The sequence below is a fragment of the Styela clava genome, chromosome 12 (assembly GCF_964204865.1).
Source record: "Styela clava chromosome 12, kaStyClav1.hap1.2, whole genome shotgun sequence".
Taxonomy (NCBI): Eukaryota; Metazoa; Chordata; class Ascidiacea; order Stolidobranchia; family Styelidae; genus Styela; species Styela clava.
The window spans coordinates 17,072,501-17,082,500 of record NC_135261.1 but is presented as its reverse complement, the minus strand read 5'-3'; the positions used below and the strand labels follow the sequence as shown (position 1 = coordinate 17,082,500).

At 54.7% G+C, this 10,000-nt stretch overlaps 2 non-coding genes and 1 pseudogene across 2 annotated transcripts; all 3 read left to right on the top strand.

Annotated features, from left to right (window-relative positions):
* Positions 1–6,582: 6,582 nt before the first annotated feature.
* Positions 6,583–8,391, top strand: LOC144430879 (small subunit ribosomal RNA). The gene has a single exon (XR_013479791.1). It is a non-coding gene; the product is annotated as a small subunit ribosomal RNA (ribosomal RNA).
* A 298-nt stretch (positions 8,392–8,689) lies between these two features.
* On the top strand, positions 8,690–8,843 carry LOC144430845 (5.8S ribosomal RNA). Its single transcript, XR_013479761.1, has one exon. It is a non-coding gene; the product is annotated as a 5.8S ribosomal RNA (ribosomal RNA).
* A 287-nt stretch (positions 8,844–9,130) lies between these two features.
* LOC144430912 (large subunit ribosomal RNA) overlaps positions 9,131–10,000 on the top strand; it is a 3,695-nt pseudogene continuing 2,825 nt past the window's right edge.

The following is a 10,000-nucleotide window of genomic DNA, read 5'->3' as shown; positions in this document are numbered from 1 at the left end:
AAGAAAGAAGCCGAGCCGAAAAAAGTTAAAGTACAAACGTGCAAGCATACTAACCTAACCCTAGGTAAGGCATGTTAGAGCGAAAGACAGTAAACTCGAATGAGCCAAGAAAGAGCGGCGTGCGGGGCCGGTCGGAGCGCACACATCTCTCGGTGGCTGGCGGGCGAGAGAGTGCTGCGTCGCCGGCATCGGCGTCGAAAGAAGCCGAGCCGAAAAAAGTTAAAGTACAAACGTGCAAGCATACTAACCTAACCCTAGGTAAGGCATGTTAGAGCGAAAGACAGTAAACTCGAATGTGCCAAGAAAGAGCGGCGTGCGGGGCCGGTCGGAGCGCACACATCTCTAGGTGGCTGGCGGGCGAGAGAGTGCTGCGTCGCCGGCATCGGCGTCGAAAGAAGCCGAGCCGAAAAAAGTTAAAGTACAAACGTACAAGCATACTAACCTAACCCTAGGTAAGGCATGTTAGAGCGAAAGACAGTAAACTCGAACGGGCCGGTCGGAGCGCACACATCTCTCGGTGGCTGGCGGGCGAGAGAGTGCTGCGTCGCCGGCATCGGCGTCGAAAGAAGCCGAGCCGAAAAAAGTTAAAGTACAAACGTGCAAGCATACTAACCTAACCCTAGGTAAGGCATGTTAGAGCGAAAGACAGTAAACTCGAATGAGCCAAGAAAGAAGCCGAGCCGAAAAAAGTTAAAGTACAAACGTGCAAGCATACTAACCTAACCCTAGGTAAGGCATGTTAGAGCGAAAGACAGTAAACTCGAATGAGCCAAGAAAGAGCGGCGTGCGGGGCCGGTCGGAGCGCACACATCTCTCGGTGGCTGGCGGGCGAGAGAGTGCTGCGTCGCCGGCATCGGCGTCGAAAGAAGCCGAGCCGAAAAAAGTTAAAGTACAAACGTGCAAGCATACTAACCTAACCCTAGGTAAGGCATGTTAGAGCGAAAGACAGTAAACTCGAATGAGCCAAGAAAGAAGCCGAGCCGAAAAAAGTTAAAGTACAAACGTGCAAGCATACTAACCTAACCCTAGGTAAGGCATGTTAGAGCGAAAGACAGTAAACTCGAATGAGCCAAGAAATAGCGGCGTGCGGGGCCGGTCGGAGCGCACACATCTCTCGGTGGCTGGCGGGCGAGAGAGTGCTGCGTCGCCGGCATCGGCGTCGAAAGAAGCCGAGCCGAAAAAAGTTAAAGTACAAACGTGCAAACATACTAACCTAACCCTAGGTAAGGCATGTTAGAGCGAAAGACAATAAACTCGAATGAGCCAAGAAAGAGCGGCGTGCGGGGCCGGTCGGAGCGCACACATCTCTCGGTGGCTGGCGGGCGAGAGAGTGCTGCGTCGCCGGCATCGGCGTCGAAAGAAGCCGAGCCGAAAAAAGTTAAAGTACAAACGTGCAAGCATACTAACCTAACCCTAGGTAAGGCATGTTAGAGCGAAAGACAGTAAACTCGAATGAGCCAAGAAAGAAGCCGAGCCGAAAAAAGTTAAAGTACAAACGTGCAAGCATACTAACCTAACCCTAGGTAAGGCATGTTAGAGCGAAATACAGTAAACTCGAATGAGCCAAGAAAGAGCGGCGTGCGGGGCCGGTCGGAGCGCACACATCTCTCGGTGGCTGGCGGGCGAGAGAGTGCTGCGTCGCCGGCATCGGCGTCGAAAGAAGCCGAGCCGAAAAAAGTTAAAGTACAAACGTGCAAGCATACTAACCTAACCCTAGGTAAGGCATGTTAGAGCGAAAGACAGTAAACTCGAATGTGCCAAGAAAGAGCGGCGTGCGGGGCCGGTCGGAGCGCACACATCTCTCGGTGGCTGGCGGGCGAGAGAGTGCTGCGTCGCCGGCATCGGCGTCGAAAGAAGCCGAGCCGAAAAAAGTTAAAGTACAAACGTGCAAGCATACTAACCTAACCCTAGGTAAGGCATGTTAGAGCGAAAGACAGTAAACTCGAATGAGCCAAGAAAGAGCGGCGTGCGGGGCCGGTCGGAGCGCACACATCTCTCGGTGGCTGGCGAGCGAGAGAGTGCTGCGTCGCCGGCATCGGCGTCGAAAGAAGCCGAGCCGAAAAAAGTTACAAAGTACAAACGTGCAAGCATACTAACCTAACCCTAGGTAAGGCATGTTAGAGCGAAAGACAGTAAACTCGAATGAGCCAAGAAAGAAGCCGAGCCGAAAAAAGTTAAAGTACAAACGTGCAAGCATACTAACCTAACCCTAGGTAAGGCATGTTAGAGCGAAAGACAGTAAACTCGAATGAGCCAAGAAAGAGCGGCGTGCGGGGCCGGTCGGAGCGCACACATCTCTCGGTGGCTGGCGGGCGAGAGAGTGCTGCGTCGCCGGCATCGGCGTCGAAAGAAGCCGAGCCGAAAAAAGTTAAAGTACAAACGTGCAAGCATACTAACCTAACCCTAGGTAAGGCATGTTAGAGCGAAAGACAGTAAACTCGAATGTGCCAAGAAAGAGCGGCGTGCGGGGCCGGTCGGAGCGCACACATCTCTCGATGGCTGGCGGGCGAGAGAGTGCTGCGTCGCCGGCATCGGCGTCGAAAGAAGCCGAGCCGAAAAAAGTTAAAGTACAAACGTGCAAGCATACTAACCTAACCCTAGGTAAGGCATGTTAGAGCGAAAGACAGTAAACTCGAACGGGCCGGTCGGAGCGCACACATCTCTCGGTGGCTGGCGGGCGAGAGAGTGCTGCGTCGCCGGCATCGGCGTCGAAAGAAGCCGAGCCGAAAAAAGTTAAAGTACAAACGTGCAAGCATACTAACCTAACCCTAGGTAAGGCATGTTAGAGCGAAAGACAGTAAACTCGAATGAGCCAAGAAAGAAGCCGAGCCGAAAAAAGTTAAAGTACAAACGTGCAAGCATACTAACCTAACCCTAGGTAAGGCATGTTAGAGCGAAAGACAGTAAACTCGAATGAGCCAAGAAAGAGCGGCGTGCGGGGCCGGTCGGAGCGCACACATCTCTCGGTGGCTGGCGGGCGAGAGAGTGCTGCGTCGCCGGCATCGGCGTCGAAAGAAGCCGAGCCGAAAAAAGTTAAAGTACAAACGTGCAAGCATACTAACCTAACCCTAGGTAAGGCATGTTAGAGCGAAAGACAGTAAACTCGAATGAGCCAAGAAAGAAGCCGAGTCGAAAAAAGTTAAAGTACAAACGTGCAAGCATACTAACCTAACCCTAGGTAAGGCATGTTAGAGCGAAAGACAGTAAACTCGAATGAGCCAAGAAAGAGCGGCGTGCGGGGCCGGTCGGAGCGCACACATCTCTCGGTGGCTGGCGGGCGAGAGAGTGCTGCGTCGCCGGCATCGGCGTCGAAAGAAGCCGAGCCGAAAAAAGTTAAAGTACAAACGTGCAAACATACTAACCTAACCCTAGGTAAGGCATGTTAGAGCGAAAGACAGTAAACTCGAATGAGCCAAGAAAGAGCGGCGTGCGGGGCCGGTCGGAGCGCACACATCTCTCGGTGGCTGGCGGGCGAGAGAGTGCTGCGTCGCCGGCATCGGCGTCGAAAGAAGCCAAGCCGAAAAAAGTTAAAAGTACAAACGTGCAAGCATACTAACCTAACCCTAGGTAAGGCATGTTAGAGCGAAAGACAGTAAACTCGAATGAGCCAAGAAAGAAGCCGAACCGAAAAAAGTTAAAGTACAAACGTGCAAGCATACTAACCTAACCCTAGGTAAGGCATGTTAGAGCGAAAGACAGTAAACTCGAATGAGCCAAGAAAGAGCGGCGTGCGGGGCCGGTCGGAGCGCACACATCTCTCGGTGGCTGGCGGGCGAGAGAGTGCTGCGTCGCCGGCATCGGCGTCGAAAGAAGCCGAGCCGAAAAAAGTTAAAGTACAAACGTGCAAGCATACTAACCTAACCCTCGGTAAGGCATGTTAGAGCGAAAGACAGTAAACTCGAATGAGCCAAGAAAGAAGCCGAGCCGAAAAAAGTTAAAGTACAAACGTGCAAGCATACTAACCTAACCCTAGGTAAGGCATGTTAGAGCGAAAGACAGTAAACTCGAATGAGCCAAGAAAGAGCGGCGTGCGGGGCCGGTCGGAGCGCACACATCTCTCGGTGGCTGGCGGGCGAGAGAGTGCTGCGTCGCCGGCATCGGCGTCGAAAGAAGCCGAGCCGAAAAAAGTTAAAGTACAAACGTGCAAGCATACTAACCTAACCCTAGGTAAGGCATGTTAGAGCGAAAGACAGTAAACTCGAATGAGCCAAGAAAGAGCGGCGTGCGGGGCCGGTCGGAGCGCACACATCTCTCGGTGGCTGGCGGGCGAGAGAGTGCTGCGTCGCCGGCATCGGCGTCGAAAGAAGCCGAGCCGAAAAAAGTTAAAGTACAAACGTGCAAGCATACTAACCTAACCCTAGGTAAGGCATGTTAGAGCGAAAGACAGTAAACTCGAATGAGCCAAGAAAGAAGCCGAGCCGAAAAAAGTTAAAGTACAAACGTGCAAGCATACTAACCTAACCCTAGGTAAGGCATGTTAGAGCGAAAGACAGTAAACTCGAATGAGCCAAGAAAGAGCGGCGTGCGGGGCCGGTCGGAGCGCACACATCTCTCGGTGGCTGGCGGGCGAGAGAGTGCTGCGTCGCCGGCATCGGCGTCGAAAGAAGCCGAGCCGAAAAAAGTTAAAGTACAAACGTGCAAGCATACTAACCTAACCCTAGGTAAGGCATGTTAGAGCGAAAGACAGTAAACTCGAATGTGCCAAGAAAGAGCGGCGTGCGGGGCCGGTCGGAGCGCACACATCTCTCGGTGGCTGGCGGGCGAGAGAGTGCTGCGTCGCCGGCATCGGCGTCGAAAGAAGCCGAGCCGAAAAAAGTTAAAGTACAAACGTGCAAGCATACTAACCTAACCCTAGGTAAGGCATGTTAGAGCGAAAGACAGTAAACTCGAATGAGCCAAGAAAGAGCGGCGTGCGGGGCCGGTCGGAGCGCACACATCTCTCGGTGGCTGGCGGGCGAGAGAGTGCTGCGTCGCCGGCATCGGCGTCGGAAGAAGCCGAGCCGAAAAAAGTTAAAGTACAAACGTGCAAGCATACTAACCTAACCCTAGGTAAGGCATGTTAGAGCGAAAGACAGTAAACTCGAATGAGCCAAGAAAGAAGCCGAGCCGAAAAAAGTTAAAGTACAAACGTGCAAGCATACTAACCTAACCCTAGGTAAGGCATGTTAGAGCGAAAGACAGTAAACTCGTATGAGCCAAGAAAGAGCGGCGTGCGGGGCCGGTCGGAGCGCACACATCTCTCGGTGGCTGGCGGGCGAGAGAGTGCTGCGTCGCCGGCATCGGCGTCGAAAGAAGCCGAGCCGAAAAAAGTTAAAGTACAAACGTGCAAGCATACTAACCTAACCCTAGGTAAGGCATGTTAGAGCGAAAGACAGTAAACTCGAATGAGCCAAGAAAGAAGCCGAGCCGAAAAAAGTTAAAGTACAAACGTGCAAGCATACTAACCTAACCCTAGGTAAGGCATGTTAGAGCGAAAGACAGTAAACTCGAATGAGCCAAGAAAGAGCGGCGTGCGGGGCCGGTCGGAGCGCACACATCTCTCGGTGGCTGGCGGGCGAGAGAGTGCTGCGTCGCCGGCATCGGCGTCGAAAGAAGCCGAGCCGAAAAAAGTTGAAGTACAAACGTGCAAGCATACTAACCTAACCCTAGGTAAGGCATGTTAGAGCGAAAGACAGTAAACTCGAATGAGCCATGAAAGAGCGGCGTGCGGGGCCGGTCGGAGCGCACACATCTCTCGATGGCTGGCGGGCGAGAGAGTGCTGCGTCGCCGGCATCGGCGTCGAAAGAAGCCGAGCCGAAAAAAGTTAAAGTACAAACGTGCAAGCATACTAACCTAACCCTAGGTAAGGCATGTTAGAGCGAAAGACAGTAAACTCGAATGAGCCAAGAAAGAAGCCGAGCCGAAAAAAGTTAAAGTACAAACGTGCAAGCATACTAACCTAACCCTAGGTAAGGCATGTTAGAGCGAAAGACAGTAAACTCGAATGAGCCAAGAAAGAAGCCGAGCCGAAAAAAGTTAAAGTACAAACGTGCAAGCATACTAACCTAACCCTAGGTAAGGCATGTTAGAGCGAAAGACAGTAAACTCGAATGAGCCAAGAAAGAGCGGCGTGCGGGGCCGGTCGGAGCGCACACATCTCTCGGTGGCTGGCGGGCGAGAGAGTGCTGCGTCGCCGGCATCGGCGTCGAAAGAAGCCGAGCCGAAAAAAGTTAAAGTACAAACGCGATGCTAATGAGCGAGCCGTTGTCTCGACTAATATGTAGGGGGCGTTCGATCGAGCGTCTGGCTTGAGCGCTTGTCGGCCTAGCAGAACGGTCGCATTGTTATGACCGGGTTTTAGGCACCGCTGCAGGCGGCCGGCAGAGCTCTTGTTTGTGCGAAACTGAATGGATCGAGCCCGAGAGAGGGCGAGCAAAGAAAAAACGCAAATCGCTCCGCCTGGCACTGCCGGCGAGAGCGTGGACGTCGCGGCCAGCGACTGTCGAAGCTGAGTACGGCCGCAGGCGATCGCCTCGGTCTTAAACGAATGCGACGAGCACGCGCCGGGCGGCCCAGCAAGGGCCGAGCGCAGCTGTCGCAGCTATCTGGTTGATCCTGCCAGTAGTGATATGCTTGTCTCAAAGATTAAGCCATGCAGGTGCAAGTACGAGTTCTCGTAAAGCGAAACTGCGAATGGCTCATTAAATCAGTCTTGGTTTATTTGGTCTCGTGAGCGAAGTGGATAACTGTGGTAATTCTAGAGCTAATACATGCATTAAGCGCCGACTTCGGGAGGCGCGCTTTTATCAGATCAAAACCGACCGGGTTCGTCCTGTGACGTTTGATGACTCTGGATAACCACGCGGATCGTACGGTCTCTGCACCGACGACGTATCATTCAAGTGTCTGCCCTATCAACTGTCGAAGGTACGCTACGTGCCTACCTTTGTGATAACGGGTAACGGGGAATCAGGGTTCGATTCCGGAGAGGGAGCCTGAGAAACGGCTACCACATCCAAGGAAGGCAGCAGGCGCGCAAATTACCCATTCCCGACACGGGGAGGTAGTGACGAAAAATAACAATACAGGACTCTAACGAGGCCCTGTAATTGGAATGAGTACATCCTAAAACTCTTAACGAGTATCCATTGGAGGGCAAGTCTGGTGCCAGCAGCCGCGGTAATTCCAGCTCCAACAGTGTATGCTAAAGTTGTTGCGGTTGAAAAGCTCGTAGTTGGATTTTGGGCGAGCGCCGCCGGTCCGTCGCAAGGCGTGTCACTGGTTGCGTTCGCCTCACCTTCGGTTCTCCGTCGGTGCTCTTGACTGAGTGTCGGCGGTGGCCGATAAGTTTACTTTGAAAAAATTAGAGTGTTCAAAGCAGGCTGTTCGCCTGCATAGTGTTGCATGGAATAATGGAATAGGACCTCGGTTCTATTTTGTTGGTTTTCGGAGCACGAGGTAATGATTAAGAGGGACAGACGGGGGCGTCCGTACTCTGCCGTTAGAGGTGAAATTCTTGGATCGGCGGAAGACGAACTACTGCGAAAGCATTCGCCAAGAATGTTTTCTTTAATCAAGAGCGAAAGTCAGAGGTTCGAAGACGATCAGATACCGTCCTAGTTCTGACTATAAACGATGCCAACTAGCGATCGGGAGGCGTTACCATGACGACCTTTCCGGCAGCTTCCGGGAAACCAAAGTCTTTGAGTTCCGGGGAAGTATGGTTGCAAAGCTGAAACTTAAAGGAATTGACGGAAGGGCACCACCAGGAGTGGAGCCTGCGGCTTAATTTGACTCAACACGGGGAAACTCACCCGGCCCGGACACAGGTAGGATTGACAGATTGAAAGCTCTTTCTTGATTCTGTGGGTGGTGGTGCATGGCCGTTCTTAGTTGGTGGAGCGATTTGTCTGGTTAATTCCGATAACGAACGAGACTCTGGCATGCTAAATAGTTACGCGACCTTCTCGGTCGGCGTCTAACTTCTTAGAGGGACTAGTGGCGTTTAGCCACACGAGATTGAGCAATAACAGGTCTGTGATGCCCTTAGATGTCCGGGGCCGCACGCGCGCTACACTGAGTGAAGCAGCGAGTGTCTAACCTAGGCCGAAAGGTCCGGGTAACCCGTTGAACCTCATTCGTGATTGGGATAGGGACTTGCAATTGTTTCCCTTGAACGAGGAATTCCCAGTAAGCGCAAGTCATCAACTTGCGTTGATTACGTCCCTGCCCTTTGTACACACCGCCCGTCGCTACTACCGATTGAATGGTTTAGTGAGATCCTTGGATCGGCCCCGTCGCGGCTGGCAACGGCCGCGTCGGCGTGTCGAGAAGACGATCAAACTTGATCATTTAGAGGAAGTAAAAGTCGTAACAAGGTTTCCGTAGGTGAACCTGCGGAAGGATCATTACCGAAAGTGGTGGTAGGCCCCGGCCGACCGCGCACTTAATTGTCTTTGGGTGCCGCCGAGAGGGCGGCCGTCAATCGGGGTTCCGCCCCGTGCGACACGCGTAACACGTTGGCATAGCAAGGCAGCCGAGTGCGATGGTGGCTTCTGGGCACCGCGCTCGATGTGCCGCCGGCCCAGCCCGGCGGTCGCTCGGCGCCGTTTGTTGGTGTTTTTGTGCAGTTGTTGTCGGTGGTGGTTTTGTGGTCGATCCCACAGTGTGACGTCCGCGCGCTTCGGCGCCGGGCGAAACGTGGAGGACGACTCTTAACGGTGGATCACTCGGCTCGCGAGTCGATGAAGGACGCAGCCAAGTGCGAGAAGTAATGGGAATTGCAGAACACATTGAACGTCGACCTTCTGAACGCGAATTGCGGTCTCGGGTCAATCCCGGGACCGCGTCTGCCTCAGGGTCGCGTTCGTCCTCACCCGAGGGCCGTCGCCTGGCCTCTGCGAAGACGGCCGGGCGTCGCCCCAAGTTGAAGCGGTCGCCGAGCTTTCTCGGCGCGACCGCGTGTCCCGTACACCGCCGACCCCTTGACGTGTTCAACTACGTTCGAGGGGCGGGTCCAGGTCGGTCGGTCCGGTCACGAGATCAAGACCGACGTGGGCCAAGGCGGCGACGGTACGCGCTCGGTCGGCGCCGGCGGCGACGACTTGCGATGCCAGCGGGCCGTGTAAGAAGCGGCCCGCTTGACACATACGACCTGAGTTCAGGCGAGAGCACCCGCTGAATTTAAGCATATTATTAAGCGGAGGAAAAGAAACCAACAGGGATTCCCTGAGTAACGGCGAGTGAACCGGGAAGAGTCCAGCGTCGAATCTGCGCGCTTTTTGAGCGCGCCGAGTTGTGACGTACGGAAGTCCCAGTGCGGCTGACGGCGAGCGCCGGTGTCCTTCTGATCGAGGCCTCGTCCCACGGCGGGTGTTAGGCCCATAGGGGCGCTTGCCTTGGCCGCTTCGGGTCTTCTCGGAGTCGGGTTGTTTGGGAATGCAGCCCAAAGCGGGTGGTAAACTCCACCTAAGACTAAATACGGTCGCGAGACCGATAGCGGACAAGTACCGTGAGGGAAAGTTGAAAAGCACTTTGAAGAGAGAGTTCAAGAGTACGTGAAACCGTTGAGAGGCAAACGGGAGGGCCCGTCAGGTCGCCGGCTCGCTTTCAGTTGGGTGCGGGGGCGCGCCGTCTCGGTTCGCGGACGCTTAAGGCGCCGCTGCCGAGTCGGCTCGCGCACCGTCTCAGCGCACTAGCGACCGGCGCGGGTCACGATCGGTTTGCCGTCGGTCTAAGTCCCCGCGCGAAGGTGGCCTCCGCTCCGGCGGGGGTGTTACAGCGCGCGGGCGGTGCGGCCCGGCGGCGGATCGAGGAAAGGATGCCGCGCGCTCTCTGTGTGCGGCCGTCGCCGTTCGGCTGGCTTGTCGTTCGCCTGCACTGTACGCAGTGCCGGTGTTCGGCGGGCTGCCGCTTCGGTGGCGCGCCGTCGACGCGCTCGGGGTCCGTGGCCACGTCGGCCACCCTCCCGACCCGTCTTGAAACACGGACCAAGGAGTCTAACATGAGCGCGAGTCGTCG